This window comes from Oryx dammah, unplaced genomic scaffold (assembly GCF_014754425.2).
Source record: "Oryx dammah isolate SB20612 unplaced genomic scaffold, SCBI_Odam_1.1 HiC_scaffold_19, whole genome shotgun sequence".
Taxonomy (NCBI): domain Eukaryota; kingdom Metazoa; phylum Chordata; class Mammalia; order Artiodactyla; family Bovidae; genus Oryx; species Oryx dammah.
The window spans coordinates 39,910,133-39,933,847 of record NW_024070203.1 but is presented as its reverse complement, the minus strand read 5'-3'; the positions used below and the strand labels follow the sequence as shown (position 1 = coordinate 39,933,847).

General features: G+C 41.4%; 1 long non-coding RNA gene across 1 annotated transcript in view; it reads right to left on the bottom strand.

Moving 5' to 3' along the window:
• Positions 1-14,441, bottom strand: part of LOC120878612 — a 35,472-nt gene extending 21,031 nt beyond the window's left edge. Inside the window, exon 1 of the long non-coding RNA XR_005724588.1 lies at positions 14,373-14,441. This is a non-coding gene — a long non-coding RNA (uncharacterized LOC120878612). The remainder of the gene's footprint in view (positions 1-14,372) is intronic.
• Between the last annotated feature and the right edge of the window lie 9,274 nt (positions 14,442-23,715).

The window sequence follows — 23,715 nt, the reverse complement described above, 5'->3', positions numbered from 1 at the left end:
CCTGGAGAAGGGAATGGCTACCCACTCCAGTATTCTTGCCTGGAAAATTCCACGGACAGAGAGGAACCTGGTGGGTTACAGTCCATGGGGTCGCAAGAGTAAGGCATGACTAATATTTTCACTTTTCTTTTTTTTCCACTTTTCCACTTGTAAGAGATTCACAACTGAGTCTTCTGTTTGACTACAGGGAACTTTTGGTCATCAGTGAGGTTTCCCATAGATAAGTCAGTACTACTTACTCAGGGCTTCATCCAGACACTGCAATCCCAACTGACTCTAAAGCAAGACAGGCCATTTTCAGTGTGCACTCAAGCTATCATTTATGTCCCGGGTTTAACTAGATTCACCCCGGTGGCTCAGCTGGTAAAGAACTCGCCTGATGATGCAGGAGATATAAGACATGTGGGTTCGATCCCTGGGTTGGGAAGATCTCCTGGAGGAGGGCATGGCAATACACGCCAGTATTCTTGCCTGGAGAATCCCCATGGACAGAGGAGTCTGGTGGGGTCACAGTTCATGGGGTCACAAACAGTTGGACACAACTAAGTGCGCACGCACACACACAGCAGAGAATGAACCAGAATGCAGGCATTTTTTTCTGATCCAGCTCTGTTGCACACTGCCTTGTCTCTGATTGGGAAGCACGGAGACACTCTACCATTGCGTTTAGCTCAGAGAAATGAAAAGACTTGGGAGGATGAGGATCAATTAACATATTTACTCGGAGCCTGCTTCTTGCTCTATCATTGTTCCTGCTATGTCGTTATGAGGCTACTCTAATAAACATTTATTTTATAGGTCGCCAGCAATACTGATTAAGGGAGCACTGCTCAGGCTTCTAAAGAACTCAAATATGGGGGCCATTACATTGTGATTTACTCATTCTGTGATAGGAATTCATAAGAGAAAAGCGAGGGCAGACGCTCGACATCCACTGAGTTCATGCAGTGAGGCCCTTAACAGACCACAGGGAGGATTTTGCAGACCCCTGTAGGTAATGAAGGCTTTTAGGAGAGAGCGGTGGTTTCTGAGGGAGCTGGCAACTGAACTCTGCCTGCGTTACTAGGGAACGAGCTGGCCCACAGCATCGCTGATCTGCTGCCTCTCCCTGTCTGAAGAATCTGAGCTTTCAGAGGGCACAACCCGCTGAGCCAAATCGCAGACCGTGGTGGGGCAGCTCACATCACACAGAGTGGGTCCAGGCATGGTGTCCCCATGGGTCTGCTGGACCTGGTGAACTTGATTGTGCCCTGAAACACTGCTGACCCCCAGAGGAGATGGTTGGGGCTGTGCAACCGCCTGCTGGAAATAAGAGCTGTTCAGACTGGTAGATGACAGCCCATGGGCAAGCTTTATTAATGTTCATGATTGTTCTGTTTATAATGTGGGAAATTTACCATCCCCTCCACCTTTCAGAAAGCACTGGGAACTGAAGAAGGGAAACTTCTCGCATGGGACCCCTGAGATGCTCAGGGAGAAGTCAGCCTCATTGGAGGGGCAGAGTCTGCCACCCTAGAGGTGGCCTTGGCCAGGTCCGTCCTCCAGCACATTTACCTCTTTTTGCCTGCTATCAGCCATGCAAAGTGGATCCATCTCACTTCATCTGGTCCCCCTCAGGCAAAGGCACTGATGTGGAAAACTGATACTGCGCAATGACTCGGATGGCTCTGCGGCCTGGGAAACACCAAGAGGTGTCACTGGGAGAGTCTGGAGGGTCTGGAAAAAACCACACGTCTGTCTGGGGGCTCCAGTCCCTCCTCCTTTTGCGGGGTCGGGGTAGGGAGGCAATAAGAGGCCAGCTGTTTTCACCTGGGGAGTGCATGCCCCAGGGGATGTGAGGACTTCCCAAATGGTGTGTAATTTAAGGTGGAGGTGGAAGTGTTAGTTGCTTAGTCATGTCCAACTCTTTGCGAACCCATGGCCTGTAGCCCACCAGGCTCCTCTGTCCATAGAATTCTCCAAGCAAGAATATTGGAGTGGGTTGCCATGCCCTTCTCCAGGGGACCTTCCCAACCCAGGGATTAAACCTGTGTCTCCTGCATTGCAGGCAGATTCTTTACCATCTTAGCCACCCAGGAAGCCAATTTAAGGTAGCCAGTTCCAAAAGTGTTATTCCAAAATGTGTGTGTCCTGAGAAGGTACCTGTGGCCATTCTGGTTCTGGGTTCACTCATTCTCTTCCACAGCTATCTACTTTCTGCTTGACTGAAGGCATTTATCTCAACCATCTGGAGAGGCATTCATCTCATTGCACTTCCCAGGGTAAAAGGCTCCAGGGCACTAAACCAAAGGGAAGTTTTAATTTCTTATGAGGGATGATAAAGTAACAGCTACTAATGACAAGGTAGGTAGCTTCCAAAATAATGGAAGGAGGACATAGCTGATTTATCACTTGTAGTACTTTAAAATAATCTAACAATTTTTATTGAATTATAGTTAATTTACAACGTCCTGTTAGTTTCAGGTGTACAGCAAAGTGTTTCAGTTATACACATATATTTATATATAGACAAGACTGAGCGACTGAACTGAACTGAACTGATACGTCTTTTTATAATCTTTTCCATTATAGGTTATTATAAGACATTGAGTATAGTTCTCTGTGATATACAGTAATCCTTGTTGGTCATCTATTTCATACATATTAGTGTGTATATTTTAATCCCAAACTGCTAATTTATCCTTCCCTAAAAAATGATTTTTGATAATGGATCATATATACTTTTTGACATGTACTTCAGCCACTTTATAATTCCCACTTATCCTATCTCCTTTCCTCCTTTATGTTTCCTCTTTTGTGTTTATCACTGTTTACCATATTGTGCTGTATATTTTTGGCTTTCCAGGTGGCTTAGTGGTAAAGAATCTGCCTGCCAATGCAAGGAGACCCAGGAGATGCAGTTTCGATCCCTGGGTTGGGAAGATCCCCTGGAGAAGGAAATGCAACCTACTCCAGTATTCTCGCCTGGAAATCCCATGGACAGAGGAGCCTAGCAGGCTACAGTCCATGGGATGGCAGAGTTGGACATGACTGAGCATGCACACATGCACTATATATTTTATTTAAAAAAAATTTGATATCTGACTCCTTCACTATAATTTAAGTTCTATGAGATAAAAATTTTTATCTGACCTTGTCTGGTTTTGTTCACTGCTATCTCCCCAGAACTTAGAACAGTGCCTGGTACAAAGTAAGCTCTCAAAACTATTTGGGGAGAGAAGGAATTAAAACAGTTGAGTGACATTACTGTAACAAATTTCCTCCCATTCTTATATTGAAATGAGGTAAAAAGTACCTCAGGTACCTATTATATTCTAGCAATAACCAATATTCATCTATGAATACATGAACTAATTGAAACAAAATCACCCTGTCCATTTTATTAAGAGGTACCCTTCCAATAAATATTTCATTTTATGTTTAAGACTTGTTCATCAATATCTACAATGCATTTATGTTTGCTCGTGTTGGTAGAGGATAATTGCCATTATTCTAAAGTGTCACTAGCTCAGTTGTGTCTGAATCTTGGCGATCCCATGGACTGCAGCCAGACTCCTCTGTCCATGGAATTCTCCAGGGAAGAATACTGGAGTGGTTTACCGTTTCCTTCTCCAGGGGATCTTCCCAACCCAGGGGTCGAACCTGGGTTTCCAGCATTGCACGCAGATTCTTTACCATCTGAGCCACCAAGGAAGCCCACCGTTATTCTAAAGATAAGCTTCAAAGGCTAAATCTGATTTTGCCAAAATAAGGAAGGCACATTTTTTATTTTTAAAGATCATACCCACAATATTTGTCATATCATACTCTGTTACATTTGATTGTTGTTTGTTGTTGTTTAGTTGCTGAATTGTGTCTGACTCTTTGTGACCCCGTGGACTGTAGCCTGCCAAGCTCCTCTGTCCACGGGATTTCCCAGGCAAGAATATTGGAGCAGGTTGCCAGTTCCTTCTCCAGGCAATCTTCCCAATTCAGGGATAGAACTCACATCTCCTGCATTAGGCAGGCCCTGGCAGGAGGATTCTTTATCACTGAATCATCAGGGAAGCCATTTGATTGAGCTAGACTTTAATAATGGCAGATTATTAATTAGATGCTCATTTTATAGCCATACAAAATTTTGCAACTATTAAAACTTTTTTTTTTTTTTGGTGGGGGCATTGTTTTCACAATTGTGTAGTATTTGAATTACATCCTAAAATTCTGTTATTGTAATATAAGCTTTACATTGAATTCTTGCTAACGAGACATTTGATTTGGTTGGTGCTAGTAGTAAAGACGGAGAAGGCAACGGCACCCCACTCCAGTGTTCTTACTGAGAAACCCCATGGACGGAGGAGCCTGGCGGGCTGCAGTCCATGGGGTCACGAAGAGTCGGGCACGACTGAGCGACTTCACTTTCACCTTTCACTTTCATGCACTGGAGAAGGAAATGGCAACCCACTCCAGTGTTCTTGCCTGGAGACTCCCAGGGACGGGGGAGCCTGGTGGGCTGCCGTCTATGGGGCTGCACAGAGTCGGACACGACTGAAGTGACCTAGCAGCAGCAGCAGCAGAGGTAAAGAACTCACCTGCCACACCTGCCAATGTAGGAGACTAAGAGGGGTGGGTTTGCTCCCTGGGTTGGGAAGATCCCCTGGAGGAGGGCATGACAACCCACCCCAGTATTCTTGCCTGGAGACTCCATTGGACAGAGGACGCTGGTGGGCTACAATCCATAGGGTTGTAGAGTTGGACATGACTGAAGTGACTCAGCGTGCACTCTTGAGGTTTTTTTTTTTTTTTATGCTTTTAACTGGCATTGCTTTTATTCTCTAGTCCTTTTTCCTCACAGTAGCACAGACACTGAGGGGAAATCACTTTCCTTTTTCTTGGTATTTCAAGTCACTCTATGGGATTCTTTGTACGTAATACATCCCCTTTGTGCAAAGTGCGCAGAGTGACATTTCCCCAATGCTTTCAGTGTTATTCCTTTAGGTGCCTGGGTACACTCATTCTATGACACTATTTGAATAGAAACTACAAAACTTCTATTTCGTCTTCTATAAATCTATACAGTTTTTCAGTAAGGATACCATGGACAGTCTCTAGCATTCTGTCTTGATTCTTGTGTGCGGGGTACCTGGTTATAGTGTCCCTACAAGGTGCTTTGATAATAAAGCATCTGTTGCTGTAATTTCTTCTCTCACTCTTGACTGCTAGAGTTGTATCATCTTTATAAAAATGCCTAGGACATCCCGACTCCCACAGCCTTCTTCCTTAAAGCACACATACACTTTTTAGTTTTCATTTTCTCATATTCAGGAAGAAAGGACCTAGGATCTTTTCTTTTTCCATTTTAATTTTCATCTTTAATAGCATAATTGCTTTTATAAAATTAGTTTTTGTTGGCATAGCATTGCCTCACAATGTTGTTTGTTTTTGCTGTGCAGGAAAGTGAATCAGCTATATGTTTACATATATCCCTTCTTTTTTTTTTTTTTTAAATTGTTTTCTATTCCCTCTAAAGTGCTTCCCAGGTGGCCCAGTGGTAAAGAATCCCCTTGCAATGCAGGAGACGCAGGAGATGTTGCTTCAACTCCTGGGTCAGGAAGAGCCCCTGGAGGAGGAAACGGTGATCCTCTCCAAGTATTCTTGCTTAGAGAATTCCACAGACAGAGGAGCCTGGTGGGCTACAGTCCATGGGGTCGCAAAGAGCCACACAGGGCTGAGCATGCATGCATGCATGCACACACATTCCCTTTAAAGTTACTCAGGTTTTTTACAGCCACATAAGTTGTACTCTTTTCCTTTTGTAGATATACTGCTAACCCTTTGGTTCATCTTCATCAGTAATTGGGTGGAATGGCTGCTTACTATTAACAACTGCAATTTGGCTTTCCTGAAGTCTCTTTCAAAGTTTTTATAAGTTTTCAATTACTGTATGCTCAAAATCAGGGGTGGCTGAAGGCCTTTGCGTCATTACTATTGGGCTAATTTAGAGGAATATTTTATTCTATAGGAAACAAGATTTTTAAAAATTCTGAAAACATCTCCCTTTTCTATTTTTGGAGCTCCCTTTTCATTTATTACTTGGATGAATTTCCTCTTTTGTTTTTCTCATGGGTCCACATTTCTGAAGGTAGATGTTCCCATAATCAGAGCACACAGTTTCTTTCCACTTTAAAATTTTCCATGAGTATATAATACTTAAACAACAGCACAGTGAATTTCTAAGATCTGCAGAATGGAATGACTCAGAGAAAAAATATTAAACTAAAAAGGTAAGGGCTAAAAACAGCTCTAAGAATTTGTCTAAACAGGTACATTTTTCCCCCTTATACAATGCATTTTTCTTAGTTATTCAGTTTTTCCCCAATATATTTTTATCACTCATTTAAATCTAGCTAATGTTTTACTTTGCTTTATAAATCAAGTGATAAATACTTGTTGACTTTGAAATCTCTATAATTCAGTTTTTCCTGTCTGCTTCTACACTTTTGAACATTTCCCCTTTGAATATTCTTTTTCCTTTTAAAAATAGCCTCTATTATTACTTTTGGTTTTCCAATTTCTAAGACAGACTCCATCCCCAAAATGCCATTTCTTCTGAGATCATTTTATAAATTCCTTTCTCTTTCTATGGATGACTGTTCAAAGAAAATTGAATCTGATCATATTCTTCCCAAGATAAAATCTTTTCATTGATTCCACATCATCTATCAGAGCATCCCAGCTGTTGAGACCTGAGTAGGTACAGCTGACAGGATATTGATTCCCTAATTCCCTGGTGTGTGGGTGGTGGGGACGGGTGGGGCATGCTCATGCCCACATGCTTGCTGAGCAAGACTGGAGGTAGCTAGTGGTCTGGGGTGGTCATTTATTGCTGGGAAAAAGTAACTTATTTGTCACAGTGTGCCTCATAAATTTTGACTTTTCTCTATAAGTGCCAAGATATGAAATAGGTTGGGACTCATTTGCCTGGAGAATCCCATGGACAGAGGAACCTGGTGGGCTATAGTCTATGGGGTCACAGAGTCAGACACCACTAAAGTGACTTAGACTTAACACAGGTATAAGCCAGAATCCAAGGTCCCTCAAAGACTGACCCTGTTGTTCACTTAGTGAACTGAACACACCCGATACCCATCACTTCCTGAGTACCCCATGGTTTTCCCACACTAGTTTGACATATCTTTTTGCCAGTGTTTTAATGTCCTCTTCCTTGTAGTTTTCTTCATATACGACCATGTTCTCATGCTCTGAGAAGCCATGCTTGATGCTCTGACAGACAATTAGCCTCTGCTGATTTTTTTCAGTGCATCTGATTCACTTTATGCAGACCATGATCTGTGCTTCACTCGTCCAACATTATTTACATACCTGGCTCACTTATTAGATGTGAGCTCTCCTAAGAAAGGGACCAAGGCTTATTCATCTCTGTATCCTTGCGGGTCTAATACATGGTGGTCTTTTAGTAACTGTTTCTTGAACTAATGAATCTAATGAATTAGCTACTTAAACTTGTTTAAGTCCTAAAATTAAGCAATAATATTCTAGATCTGGACTATACTTTCAGATACGGAAAGGTCAATGACTACAGAACAAGAAGAGATTTTGGAAAATGCCAAATCTAGTTGAGCACTGCAAGAATTGGCAACCTACCTAAAATATAGAAAGAACACAGAATTCCATCAGGAGATACAGTTGAAAGAAATTAAGTGGAATGTCAACAGAACATCTGAGTCACACAGGAAGACATTGAAATGTTTTAAAGGGTTAGTGAGTATAAAGCCAACCAGAAAGAGATTCTTGATAGGAGTAAAGTCTTGTGTCTACTCAAATCTAACGTCATCTGAGTTCCAGTGCTGTGGGCTGTTGAATTAGTCACATTGGAGGGATATGGCATGAGATCGCCTCTTGTTCCACCAACTATTTTTAAAAAGCTCTGAAAATCCATTAGTGGAAAGTGAGAATTGCCTTGGAATTGAGGTCCTGCTTCCTAGCTGAAAATTCCTTAAAGTGAAAGAAAGTAAAAGTCACTGCTGTCTCTGATACTTTGTGACACCATGGATCGTAGCCCTCCAGGCTTCCCTGGCCATGGAATTCTCCAGGCAAAAATACTGGAATGGGTTGCTATTCCCTTCTCCAGGGGATCTTCCCTCCCTGGGGATCAAACCCAGGTCTCTTGCATTGCAGGCAGATTCTTTACCTTCTGAGCCACCAGAAAAGCCCTTAACATGCAGCAAACTCAAGTCATCTGAGATGTTTACTTAATGGAGAAATAAATTCCAACATTTATTTAGATATTTATTCACTGTGGTGGCTCCACCATTTTGAACATATGACTTCCAAAACTGGTCTGTAACCAAGAGGCAGAAAGGGGAAGAACATGGAGAACCACATAGGGGAGGATTTGGGGGTCAAGCCTGGAAGTGGGGGTGTCTCTTCTGCTCACATTCCATGATCTGGAATTCAATGTCATGGGACACCCAACTGCAGGGAGCTTGGGAGATGCAACCCAGTGGTATGCCAGAAGAAGAACACACAAATGGCAAATAGCTGGCAAGCCCCCAACACAAGCACATACATCCAAGCTTGGCAGTTGACTGAACTGTATACAGCAAAGAAAGATGTTCTCAGGGTATGCCATTTACTCTAATCTAGACTTTGTGTTCTTCTTATAATCAGAGAGAGAGAGAGCAAGAGCAAACAAAAGAGAGGCGAGAAAGAAGACAGGAAGAGCAGACACGGGTTTGATACCTGGGCCGGGAAGATCCCCTGGAGGAGCGCAGGACAACCCCCTCCGGTATTAATGCCTGGGAAATCCTATGGACAGAGGAGCCTGGCAAGCTACAGTCCACAGAGTGGCAAAGAGTCAGACAGGACTGAAGCGACTGAGCATGCACGCACAGCTTTATTCATAAGCTGAAGAAAAAGATCCAAGGAGAGGAAGAAACTAGGATGGGGATGGGAGAAAGAGATAAGGCCAGGGAGGTGGAGAGAGAATCATTAATGACACCAGCTGCCTGAATACGTGGGAAGGACGGACAGAGGAGCCACAAGAGCCCCAGGACAGAGTGAAGGCCCCCCTCTTCTGTGTCAGCAAGAAGAAAATCTTGGATTAATATGGACAGCTCTGATGGGAGAGAGACCTGAGGAGTCTGTGGGAAGCCATGTCCACTGGCTTACCTTCTCTATATCTTAGAGTCTCAGGCTGTCAGTGCAGAGCAGAGGAGGACAAAGATGCCATAATTACATCACCTGCCTGGGCTTCATGTCCCTCATTCCTAAAATGAGAGTAAGGACTCTAAAGTTGCAGTGTAGGGAGCTCTAAGGCTGGAGTTTTCATGGACCAGGAGATGCCGTTGATTTGGAATGCATGAGAGGAAGAAGCAGAGGGGGCCCTCACACACGTGCCCTCGTGGGACAGCATCAGGGCCAGTGGGTAAGGCACATGCTTCTCTGCTGCTCAGGGACCGATCACCGGGCAGCTCAGGGATGGCTGGAGAGAAACGAGGGCTCAGCGTACCTGCGGTAAGGCTGGCTGAGCAGCTCAGTTGGACGACTGAGAAAGGTGGGGATGAGTTGGGATGGGGCTACTGACTTTAGAATTAAAACGGAAATACAAGGGACCATGTCAGAATACTGCTAGCTCATCTCTCCCTTGGGTTTCTAAATTCTCCCACTAATAACGCATTATTATTGAATAAATAATAAAAACTATTGCCCAGGATCCACATAAAATCCTCACATCCCCCCACCCCTTCTTTTTCTTACTGCATTTAGGATGTCATGAAGATGTGAACTTTCTTTTTTTCAGTTGTTCCCTCACAATCACCTCTGGCTCCCAAATCTCTCATCTTCCATTCTGTACCATCTGGATGGCAGATCCTTCAGTCTTCCTTCTCAGGGAAGAGCATGCCCCACAGCTTGGACTCTTGGTAACCATAAGAACCTGGGAGCTCCAACCTGTCTGACCCCGGTTGTAGGGAGATGAGATCATGTCTCTTTTGAGTTGACAGGCATCTGTGTAGAGGGCTTGCCTTAAGGGGTGAAGCTGGTTTTCACACTGCCTGGGCTATTAGTCTGGAGCAGAGAGATGAGGATGTCTTGAATAGCTACCTGATATTTACCATTTGGAAATGAATGAAGAAAAGGTGATGCACTTGATGGTGCCTTGAAATATTCCTGGCTCTGGGCATCATCCACAGGGCTGTGATGTTAGAGCTGAAAGTGCTTGGGGGACCCCTAATGGGAGATTCTATTTGTTAATGGGCACAGAGCTAGGTATTGGCAGAGTGAGGACCACTTTCATTTAAAAATTTTCTAACATACACTTTCAAGTGGAAACACAGAAAAATTAAACCCGTTTCTGACTGTCACTTCACTTCGCCATTTCACTGTGAGGTTAGTCCTGACTTTGGAGCTAGTTTTAGTAAGATGGCTTTGCTATCTTGACTCCATGGAGAGTCCCTCCTTGACTTACTGGTTTGGGGAGCTGGGTGTTGATGACATCCCTCTTGAGAGACACTGGGACGTGTAAAATCCCCCATCCATGAAATCACCGATGTCTTTGATGCTGACTCTGGGCTCTTTCTTCAGTCTTGAGGCTGGGCAAGTACAGGGCTTGTAAGCCTGTGGGGTGTAGCCCAACAACCCTCAAACATCCACATATTGCAAAGCTCATGAAATAAAGAAACGTTTTCTCTTCTGAGGATCATCCAGGCCTCTTCTGCTTTCTCTGTCCTCTACTGACCTGACTTCTGGGTCACATTATTTTTCTAAGGCTTTTCCAGACATCACAAAATGAAGGAAGGGAAACTGGAAATTAACACTCAAACTGGTCAGTTTTCCTCCTATTAGCTTCTCCAGTGAATTCTCAGCAGGACCTAAGTTCACATCATTGCTATGGTACTATCACCTCGTTCTCTTAACAGAAATTCATGGAAAGACAGGCAAATACATGAACACTAGTCTATGGGAAGCCTCAAGGACAGCAGATATGCAATTATTTTTCCAAAGCTTGTGCTTCTTTCCAATAAAGAGTTTCCCAAACTACATTAGCAAGGGTCGAACAGTTGTATGAGGAGGTATTTTGAGATTTTCAAAATAAAATACTGAACCCACATCTGGGGAATTTGTTTTCTTTTCAAAAACTAACACGTAGGGTTTTCAACGTACATTTCTCGAGCCATTCAACATATACATAGTAGGCTGGGCTTTTCAAGCCCAACAGATGCTCCATTCGCAATTTGCAACCTAATATCAGATGAAGCAGTGCTAGCAAAAGATCCTCTGAAAAAACCTGACTATATTTATAAAGTTAATACTATTTGTCAGCGTCTTTGCTTCCCCTCCACACTTCCTTGAATTTAAAAAGCTATTTTTAGTAAAACTGACAAGACAGTAGCCATCCCACAAGTTCATTTTCAGCAGTAAATGGTTCACAAACAAGATGTTGACATGTTTTTACTACTACAGGTTCCAAATACCCTGGTCTCACAAAAGTGTTCAAAGAGATTGACAGATATTAAAAAGAGAAATAAAAGTGAAATAGATATAAATAGGCTTTTTCATGAGAATGAATGATGAACAGTATTGACCCTACCTAGCAGCACTCTTGCTTTTGTGAGCTTTTTATTTCATTGTCTTTGACCTGCAATCATAGTCTTTATAGGAAATGGCGAAAGAGTCTGAAAGGTAACTAAGATGGGTGGCTGGAAATAAATGTTTCCTCAAGCATTTATTACCCTTCAGAAATGTCCATCAGCTGAAAATGTTAGTCCCATAGAACCACTTAAGCACTGCAGAGGAGAGAGGCAGGTAGTTATTAATTTTTAAGGATGGCTGACAGCTTTCAGTCCATGAGCAAGGCTTAACTTTGCATTTTGAATAATGCAGAGATTTTCATTAGTTAGAATAGGAATCGAAATGATAAATGCTATATTGTCTGCCAAAATACTATGACATTACAGTGTCTATTTGCAGTTACCTTTCAGAAGAAGCTTTCTAGAAGTATGCTTAGATAAGCTGAAAGGCTACCAGTATTGTTTTCTTATTTGATGTTTATATTTTGGAAACACAATTCAAACACATCTTCTCGATTGGAGGTTGGTAATGCCCTCTCGCTAGCTCAATGGTGGCTCCAAAGGGCAGTTCATTATTACCTGACAGCTAAGTGTTGGCATAAATTGCACTAGTCTATGGGATCAATGCAATCGGTTTCAAACTTTTTTTTTTTTGCTCACGTCTACCTTCTGAAGACTCTGGGACAATTTAATTACAACTGCACTTAGATTCCTACTTCTTTCAATAAAAAAATGTAAGATTACCCTCACTTTGAGAACTATCAGACTAAAAGGTTTGTGATTGCTTTTTACTGTCATCTTGCTTCCAGCCAATTATCATGTCAGGTTTGTCTGGGGCGTATTTACTTCATTTTGAGCACCCAAGACACTTTTGGCTCTAAGTATTATTTGAATTGATAGTAACACAACTACTTTATCTGGATGTCTCTTGGTAACTTAATGTATGATCCCAGTAACAAACACTAGAATTAAACCATTAATAGAATAAGCTGCTAGCAGCTGCTTCAACGACGGTTTCACGGGCATTAAAATAGCTGATTCAGAGATTTCTATACAGAAACGTAAGGTAGTTAAAGACTCTAAAATCAATGAAACCATAATATCTGCCAGTAGCAAGCTGATTCATATACAGACATTATTATGCTGAAAAAGGCGGATAGAAGGTCAAAAATCTTTTCCTCAATTTAGGTGAATCTTCTATTTTGCATGTCATTTTTCATTTCCAAATTTAGCTTAAAATCACAAGCTTCAAGGAAAAGTCCTTTATATATTTATTCTACTAGATAAAAGACTATTGATTAATCTGCCTGCCCTCACACAAGAAAGTAGGATGAATGAAGAATTGGCATCATTTGAGAACCTCTGATCAGTTCAGTGAGAAGAAAGAAGATCCTTTTGGTACCTGCTCAAAAGTACTTTATAAGGTATTCAGCTGGGATTTATCAATCAATGTATTAATATCATGCTTTGGAGAAGCATTTATACAGCCCCAATTCTAATAATTTTGTAAGGTCTCAATTCTAGTTAAAATTGTCCTTGCTCAACTGGTTGTTTTTGGCTGTGCACTGGAAGCATTCTGCTGATTTTCAGTACGTAAACTTTGTAAGATTGCAGAACTACTACTGGAACACCTGAAAATATAACTTTTGAAGTTAACCTCATAGTTGGAAGTGTTGTCATTACAACAGCACTTTTGAAATGTCAGAAACTTTCCAGATCAACTAGCATTAAAAAAGATAGCCACAAGCAGGCACAAAAGAGATGATGTGGAAAAAAAAAAAAAAGAGATGATGTGGTATGTTTGCATATTTTCACTGCCTGGTGAGTTTAATCTCAAGGTCTAGTATTTCTTCCAGTTGACTAAATAAATCCTCTTTGTTAACTGGATTCCAGTTCATACACCATGAGCTGTACCTATTTGGTGGTAAGAATTCACTCTTGTAATTATGTTATAGAAAGAAGTTGTAACAGTTAACTAGACACTTATCCTCATTTTTTTAAAAAAGAGCCAACTTTACAACCCAGACAGTAACTGCAGTGATATAACCAAATCTCCGGGATGGTTGGTTATGATTGATTTATCTAATAATAATTTATTTTTAAAAAGCAAATTAAAGTTTTTTGGTATAACATGAGCCTATAATGAAATTGTGCCAAGAAGTGCCTTATAGATTAGCAGGTGTTCCATAAATGCCAGTTGTTGGCCTATGTTGCTAAGGTTCTTTCCACATAACTTCCAATAACAATATCTTTTTTTTTTTTTTTTTAGTGTTCTGCTAAAATGTGACGACTTATTATCATTCCATTAATTGTTTTTCAGCATGTCTCTCTCTTTTTTTACATCTTACATTGAAGGTTGTCATTTTTGTTTCCTTTATGGAATTTATATACATATGTAGTTCTTGATATACTGTATTATCCTATTGATGTTATTGTTATTAGTCAGATTTCAAAATTCTGCAGCCAGCAAACTTATAACTGGTGATAGATAAAGCAACCCTAATTTTCTACTCTGAAAGACATTTAGGTCTCTGATGAAAAGTTACTAAAATGATACAGCAGCAATCCGTAGGCATCCCTGTCTCTCTGCACTCTCTTGCATGACTTGGATTGAGAGCTTCCATACTTAGTGCCATGTTATTTGTGTGCAGGATAGTTTGTAAATGTTTGATTGTAACTTTACTCTGTTGATTTTAATCATTTAAAATTCTAAATATAAAAGATTTCATGATCCTGTAATGATTAGTTTTGGAAGCTAATCTCATACAAAATAAACCCAGAAGCAGATAAAATAATACTTACAGGTATCCTCTTCTTCCATGAAAATACTGATCACATAACAGGCATACACAAAACCAACCAACTGCAAAGAAGAAAAAAAAATCTTGAAAATCTAGGACAAATGTCCATAATTAAAGAGACCGTATAATCAGTAGATAAAGAATACAGAGTAGTATCATCTATGAATTAACATTTAGGAAAAAATCTTAAATGCTATTTAAATATTTCAAAATAATAGCTATGATTTTAAAGAACCGTTTTCATTTTTACTTAGGTTTAATGACTTTCTAAAGTAGTACACAGAAATGGGAAAAATTATAGATATATTTTACTTAGATTTTGATTTGGAACAAATTACAGTTATTTCCCTTAGATTTTGATTTGGTATTTACAGTTCTCATATTTTAAAATCACCACAGGTTATTCAGAACATATATATTTAAGTTTTTACTATTTGTAGAGCAATTTGTAGCACTTTTCATTATTACTACAGCTATTTTAATGTTTAATCACCACAAGGGGAATCAAAATATGTTCATTGTAAATTAAATACCAATCATTTATTTAATTATGGAAAATGCTTTGAGAATGTAAATTCTAATTAAATGTTAAATTGCTTTGTTAATTATAAATGGCCAGCTGCAGACGCCAGGTATGCTACTACTGCTGCTTGGTCACTTCAGTCATGAGCAACTCTGTGACCTCTGTGGACCGTAGCCCGCCAGGCTCCTCTGTCCATGGGATACTCCAGGCAAGAGTACTGGAGTGGGTTGCTATGCCCTCCAGGGGATCTTCCTGACCCAGGGGTCAAACCTGGGTCTCCTGCATTGCAGGCCACCTGGGACGAGGCAAACACCAGGTATATTGTTCTCCTTTCTCCATGTATCTCCTCCTTTCCCTAATTAGTAACTATTTCAATCTGCCCTGTGGAACTCAGGGAATGTTTCAGAGGCTGAAGCCATTTTCTCACAAAGAAACAGGGACATGAAAAGGCTTTTGTACCCAAGGGGGCGCCACAGGATCCTGCTTGGTTTCAGGGGCTAGGATGTGTGTGTGTGTGCCCCTAGTCGATGGGGTAAGGCCTTCTGAAGAGAGTTGGACCCTACCCAAGAGAACAATATACTTTGAGTTCTTCTGTAGCCCAGTCAGAGGAGGGCTCCCATTTTCTCACAGGCTATGGCTAGTACTTTAGAAATACATGCGACTTTCCAACATGCAGTCCAGGTGAGGCTGTGTGAGTGTGTGCTCAGTTGTTAAGGCATATCTGACTCATTGCAACCCCATGGACTGAAACCTGCCAGGCCCCTCTGTCCATGGGACTTCCCAGGCAAGAAGACTGGAGCGGGTTGCCATTTCCTCCTCCAGGGGATCTTCCTGACCCAGGGATCGAACTTGCATCTCCTGTGTCTCCCGCACTGGCAGGCAGAGCCTTTACCATTTAGTCACCTGGGAAGCCAGAGTCAAACCACACATGATTTATTGTTAAAGGCTCGTTTTTCTTCAGTTTTTAGAAAATGAATACATACATAAATAGAAACCGAAGCAATATTTTCTCCTTATGTTCCCAGGTGCTATCTTGTTCACTCTTTTCAATACACATGTTCTACTTTGGACTCCTTGATGTAGCTCTTTGGATGAATATGCCCTACTGTGGGGAAATGACTTTGAAGATGGCCCACTAGCTTGAAGAGCAGTTCAGTGAGTTCAGGTGACATGAGTCCTAGTGGCATAAATAGGCAGATCACATTTCCTTTGAACACTAAAGAGCTAGGCAAAGTGACAGCCAAACAAATCAGGTCTCTTCGTGTGCAGTGTGACCAGGATGACTGATACTCTGGGTCTCTTCTACTCACTTGGCAAGGAGGAGGTTAGTAGAAGACTGAATGGATCATGTTACAGTAAGAACATTTCTTACCTAGTTTTGTAACTTTGGTTGCAGACCACTGTTTAAATGCTACACAGTTTGTTTTATCTTGGCAGTTGCATATTGAATAGTTAGCCCATAGTTGCTTGATAGCTTAGGTAATCCAATAATTTTTCCCACACAGTGAACTCAGGTAAATTAAATCTCACAAGTCATTATTTTCCATTTACGTAGGTGAGAGATAAGCAAAATGTTTTGATTGAGTGTTGTAGGACTTTTCTAGTATAAAGTTAAGGTTTTCATGACAGCTCAGTGCTACAGTGAATATTCCTTTTTTACTTTCCTAACAGACTATATATCTTTACAAAAAAAATCTAACACTTCTACTTACACATTTATGTTGATTTGAAGTAAGATAAATTATTATTTTATCTTCATTGATATCTTTTGAGATGACAATGATGGCTACATTAGCCTATTATTAGCCTCTCTGACAGGGAACATATATATATATATATATATATATATTTAGCATTGGTTCATTCCATTTGGCATGCTGGATCCATCGGCATTTACTAGTTGGTTCATTGGCATTTCCTGGAAGGAAGGCCAGAGAATTGACTAGAAGGGCCCATGAGAGCAAACTCAGTGAGCTCAATGCTGAAACACAATTTTCACATATCAATATGCAGAGCTAATCTGACAGGGTTGAAAAAAATCCCATCCTGATAGAGAAATTTTAACTTAAAATGAAGTCTATCCCACCTCCTCTGGTTTGCCTTCCAGTTGTTACAAGAGACCTGGAAAATAGTAGCTGTTAAAATGCAAGTTAGGTAGTCCTGATTCCATCATTTGAGTAAGCTGAAATTTAGGGAGAGGTTTCGGGTTAGGATGAGACATTGAACAGTTAGTAGGACTACATAAGAAGATGATCACAGATGTACTTTTTAAAAAAGTTATTTATTGATCGATTTTTGTCTCACTGGGTCTTGGTTGTTGCACTGGGGCATTCTCTAATTGTGGCGAGCGGGGATTACTCTTAGTTGTGGTGTGTGGGCTTCTCATTTTGGTGGCTTCTCTTGTTGCAGAGCAGAGGCTCTATGCTCGCAGGCTTCAGTAGTTGCAGCGTGCAGGCTCTAGTGTGTGTGGGCTTTAGTTGTCATGGTATATTGGCCTACGTGAATCCATCTTCCCAACCAGGGATCGAACCCATGTCCCTTGCATTGGCAGGCGGATTCTCAAGCCACTGTACCACCAGGGAAGTCCATAGATGTACTTTTATAAAGGCAAAAGAAGCAAACTCAATTGAATAAGTTTTCAAATAAAGTTTTCAAAAATATGTTTTTATTTAAGTCTTATTTATCTTGTATTTCTCCCCTGCATTTTAGGACCATGCATTATTTTTAAATTATTGGGTTAACTGTGTTTCTGAAAAGACTGTCTATGTACTTAAGATTATTGGTCAATATATTTATTTCTCTTTTTCCAAATGAGTCTATTAAGTAACAGAAAATAAGATCTGGTTCTTAGTTATACTGGCATCACACTATTCTTCCCTAGTCAGTGAAGTTTTTTTTGTTAATGAAATGTGAGAACACCCAGTTTTAAAGAAACAAAGAAACGCATACCATAGCAACAGAAAATTTGCAGATCCAATTGTTTATTAATGGATCTTAATAATATCCTGATAGATGAAATGAAAGGAATTTTGGGTAATTGAAATATGCAATACCATTAGCTGGAAACAGAAAGATAAAGACCTGCCATATTGGAAATATTAGATTACGGTCCAGGTCTTCAAACAGAATTTGACAGTCATAATCTCAATATTATAACAAAATTAATTAAAACATATCCTTTTACTTTTGCTTTATTGATTGGCATACTAATAAATTATTTACTCCTCAAATTACTTTTGCTCTCATGATTAACCAAACTGCTATTTCATTAATAATGCTATTCTCATGAGAACATGTCTAGACATCATGTTAATCACTGATTTGTAGATGGCTGACTGTGGTGTAATTCTTGGTTTCCCAGAATATGAGTTGAAGTAGTCCCCATGGCTTTCTGCTTATCTCTAAGAAATGGAATAAAATGCATTCTTGCCAATAGCAAAGACACAAAATAAACAACATCAGGGTAATAATCCTGATTATTTCTGCTTCAAACAAAGTTTTGAAAGAGTCATTCATTTTAAAGACATCTTTTTTCTCTTCTGTTAAAGACACACATCTCTATGGTTATAACATTCAAATGATTTTCTCCTTCATATTATAAATTCTGACTGCATAAATTCCATCTTTTTCAATACATCAAATAGATGCAAATGGCCTAAGACTAGATTCCAGCACCTTTGTGTGTGTGTGAAGGGACTGATTAGTTTTTGCAAGTAGGATTTGTATAGGAGATTGATTTGGCCTGCAAGCCTTGTAGGGCTTCCCAGGTGGAGCTAGTGGTGAAGAATCCATCTGCCAGTGCAAGAGACACAAGAGATGTGGGTTCAATCCCTGGGTCAAAAAGATCCCTTGGAAAAAGAAATGGCAACTCCCTCCAGTGTTCTTGCCGGGAAATCCCATGGACAGAGGAGCCTGGCGGGCTTGTATAAGGATTGACAGGATTAGATTTCACTCATGCAGGACAACTAACCATGGTCTGTGTGTCCTGTTAATTGTGGGTCTTGTTAAGAATAAGTCAAAGAAATGAAAATCTCTACAAGCCTGATGTCTTATGTATGTACTCAGCCTCTTCAGTTATGTCTGACTCTTTGAAACCCCATGGACTGTAGTCTGCCAGACTCCTCTGTCCATGGGATTCTCCAGGCAAGAATATTGAAGTGGGTTGTCATGCCCTCGTCCAGGGGATTTTCCCCACCGAGGGATGGAACCCGAGTCTCCTGCATGACAGACTGATTCTTTACAGCTGAGCCACTGGGGAAACCCATGAGTGTCTTAAGGGATCACTTTTTATTGGAGTGGACGGTGAGAAAAACTCATTTAGGGACTGCAGAGAGGAAAACTTGTTCAGTACTTGCCTTAGGAGAGAATTGGGAGATTTGAGGGAAGCCAAAAGGATTCATGAACAAAAATAAGTCCCCGATACTATCCCAAATTTCCCACCACTCACACCAACATTTAAGCCCTAAAGCTTAAGAGAATCTGTAAGGAAGGAGGGAAGTTTTTCTATTTAACAGATTCTAAATGGCTCTTTGTTAGTCCAAATTTTCCTCAAGTCCAAAATGACTTTACAAAAGTTTTGGCCCAAGTCCCTCCCACGGGATGCAGGCAGAGGCTGGCATGCTTAGCTCGTAGCTTCTGTGTCCCTACAGACGTCATTAAGTTGAACATTTGTGAGTAGAAAGCATCTGCGTGTAATTTATTTGGGTTAAGGTGTTAAGTTACTTATAAAAGAAACCATAGCTACCTAATGTCAAGAATGTGCCGGGTTTGGGATTTTACTCTATGTATAGTCTAACAAGTTAGCCTGTTACTTTTTCATGGATGCTGGGCCAGAGACTAAGGACTTGACTACTCAGGGTACAGAATCCAGGATGAACTTCACATCTCTTTGCTGTACTCCCACATCCTTTGGGCCATGATGGGCCTGCATACATAGACGGTCGTATTGCAAGAGAGGAATCCCGAGTTCCTTAAAAAAATATATTTTTATTTATTAATTTGGCTGCGTCAGATCTTAGTTGGGGTATGTAAGCTCTAATTCCCTGACCAGGGATTGAAATCAGGCCCCCTGCACTGAGAGCACTGAGTCCTAGCCACTGGACCACCACGGAAGTCTCTTAAGTTGCTTTTTAAAAAGTAAATCATTCATCTAAGTTTAAAAAGGGCAAACAAGAGAAAAATTTGCAAAAAACATAGATATCTAAGCCATATAGAAAGAAATAAAACTAATAAACTGTGGAATGATGTCATACATCAGACATAAATGAAATCACATGAAGACTACAAGGAAGCTATGTTGTCACCATATTTTATGGCACTTCTTAAAATTTTTGTGGGTATGTGTTAACAAAGGTGATCCGATTGACATTCTCACATACTACATTTGGAAGAAGTTGGCCAACACTATATAAACTCTTTCACTCAGTAATTTTACCTCAAAAACCCATCATACTGAAATATTTAAAAAGTTTCTATAGTGATTTTTTGAGTTACTTTTCTAGTAAGAGGAAGCAAGCCTACTCTTTGTCAAAGGTGGGATGGGGGAGAAGTTACGTCATCTGTAAAGACTGTTAGCTGGAAACACAGCCCTGAGTAACTGATCAGGCAAAGAGCAGTAATAAATCTGGAGGTCATCAGTGTGTCTACCGATGGTGTTTAAAGCCATATGACTTGATTAGATCACTAAGGCAGTGAGTGAAGGCAGAGAAGAGGTTCAGGGATGAAGACGTGCGACATTATTACATGTACGGGTTGGCGAGATGCCAAAGAAGCAGCAAAAGGGACTGGAAAGGACTGGCCCGAGGGACGGAGGGACATGAAAGCCAGGGCAGTCGGCCGAGGCCAAGGCCTCCGACAGGCCAAGGACAAGGAGCACTGTGTTACTGACCAATGGGTTGGGTAAGGGCCTCACACATGGCTCCGTGGCAAAGACTCCACCTGCCAGTGCAGGAGACATAGGAGACACAGGTTTGATCTCTGGGTTGGGCAGATCCTCTGGAGCGGGGCATGGCAACCCATTCCCGTGTCCTTGCCTAGAGAATCCCATGGACAGAGGAACCTGGTGGACGACAGTCCATGGGGTTGCAAAGAGTCAGACACAACTGAAGTGACTTAGCATTCATGCAAACATTTGAAGTACATGAAAAATAGCTACAGGTGTTCCTGAATATATGCCACTTCCTTTACTGGGGAGAGGAGAAATACGAATAACCTGATGGAATATGAATTTTCCAGTCACTTTATCAAAGTGACCAGTGGTTTTCATAAGAAATGGTGGTACTCCAAACCTCACTGCAGTCTGAATGCAGCTTGCCCTCTCATTATGACAGATGACAGAAGGTCCAGAAACGTGACAGGTGGTTAATCACTTGGAAACCTTCTGACTCTCTCCTTTAGGAGGGGTGAAGGCTCACCTTTGCACGGTGGCTCACCCTCCACATTGGGCTGGACACGGACATTTCCCTCCTTCCTAAGGAGTTATTAAAAGACTCTGAGGCTGAAGAACAGGCTACAGGTGAACAGTCTCACCACACAGAGTTGTGTAGACATAGTTCTTTTTCCAGGGCTCCCAGCAGGGTGTTTTTGTGCACACCCATGTCCATCTGTTTTCTTCTGTGTACCCAGTAGCACAGAAGTCTAGGAACTTAGGTTCCTCAGTGGACTAGAGCCTGGCTTCTTATTTATTAGATAACTAAGGGGAGAATTTCCTTGTAATCCCAGTAATTCCTAACCTATTTGTTTTTTAATCAAGCTGCTCACACTTATCCTTCAGGAATCTAGAATTTGTGATGCCTGTTTATGGAAGTGTCCTATGCCAAATGAAGCCTGAAATTATTTGAAGACATTTGGTTCACTCTCCTAAGAGTCCCACTGGCACCCTGGGCTTCAAATGAATCAATGAATATGGAAATAAGTTGTTTCCTCTACAATGACCATAAAAATGCACAACGGCAACAGCATCGCATTACTCTGGGCTTTGGGGATTTATTGCCCTTATGTATAGGAGAAGCACTCGTGTAGGCAGTCAAAATGGAAAACAAATGGTTTGCTGGCTTCTACCAAGGAAGATAAGCTTTTTAATGACATGCTTTTGTGATGCAGATGCTCCATACAAGCCAGCTCAGCAATATACAGAGGACACACAAGTTACTCTGACTTGCAAAGAGCGTTGTTCTCAGTGCATTTCTGGTGTCAAGTCATAGAGGAACAACAGCGTTTTTCAAACACGGCAAACAAATAGACTTATTTAAGTAGCTCATATCTGGGACTTTTCTAAGTGTTCCCTGCCAAGTTTAATAATTCTTCACTGTGCGTGCTCTGTGCTCAGTCATTTCAGTCGTGTCTGGCTCTTGGCAACCCCATAGACAGTAGCTCTCTAGGTTCATCTGTCCATGAGATTCTCCAGGCAAGGATACTGGAGTGGGTTGCCATGCCCTTCTCCAGGCGGTCTTCCCCACCCAGGGATTGAACCTGCATCTCTTACGTCTCCAGCATCGGCAGGCAGATTCTTTACTAGTACCACCTGGGAAGCAATTCTTCAATGGTATCATGTAAATAGTTTGCTAGGGTCATAGTACCTGAGTGTTATGAGGTAATTTGAAGAAAAATGTTTCTATTAAAAATATCTCTTCTAATATTTACTCACTTTACAATCCTAAACATAGAGCTAAAAGTCAGTTTATAAAGGTATGAGATGAACCTATAAATATCGTTTGGACCTAAAGAGTTGTTTCGTGAGGGGCAGGGTCTTGGGTGAGACTGAAAGGTGACTTACTCCAGACCATGTTAGCCGCTGCCTCTTCCATACCTGACTGTCCACATGGAGTCAGGCCCAGGGAACTGGAGTGAAAACTGCAGTTGGGCAGGCACCCTCTGTCTGTGTCCACTCAGACTGGCCTCAGGTTTGCCTGTTCCATCTTCTGTCCCTGTTCTTGAGCTGTTGACTTCCCTCTCTAACAACTCAGACCTCTAGTTCTCAGGACACATGTTTGAACCTGCCCTCTAGCTTATCAGAGCATTATGACTCTTTTTGTGCTTCTCAGGGTCAAGGGTGGGTACCCTCAGTATCTCAGGAGAGACATGCCTGCCAATACACCCTCAAATCCAGCTTGCTGGTAGAGCACACAACCTGATAGTGGGATGTCCATCTCCAGGTTTCATGTATCGAAAACAGAGATCCCAAGAACACCTGCTAAAAGGCAGCAGATGGCAGAGCAGCCGAGCTCCAAGCCCCATCTTAGGCAGCCAGGCATCGCTCCAGGGGCATACAGATCTGCATGTCTGTCCACTGCCAGCCACTTCCCACCGAGGAGCTGGCTTATCAGCAGTGGAATCAAATGGCAATGTCTGGAGCCCTATCTATTGTGGACACTGCTCCCACCATCTGGGATCAGTCATGCAACCTCAGTAAACTTCTCAGCCCCTTATTATAGATGGAGTTGTATGTGGGTATATAGATAATTTTATAGAGTTCAGGAGAACCCAAGAGAAAGACAGGCATTTCTCTGCCTGGACGTATGTGTGGAATTTGAGGGGAAGGATTATGCAATATGGAATTCTGCTTGTCTGTAACAGAAATGGGGTTGTCACAGGCTTCTTGATTTGTCTGAGGGATGTATTTGAAAGTTCTGCCTAGTGAAATGTGGCAGATGCTGTGATCCACTCGACTGAATTAGTACACGAAATCAATTCCACCTAAATTCCACCTTCTTGAACAGGAGACCAAATGAGACTGATGATGCTGTTGTCCCGCTCTGAGAAGGTCCCAGAATGTTCTGTGTGAGGTACTAAGTGCACTAGCCTTTGTAACTAATGAACCTTT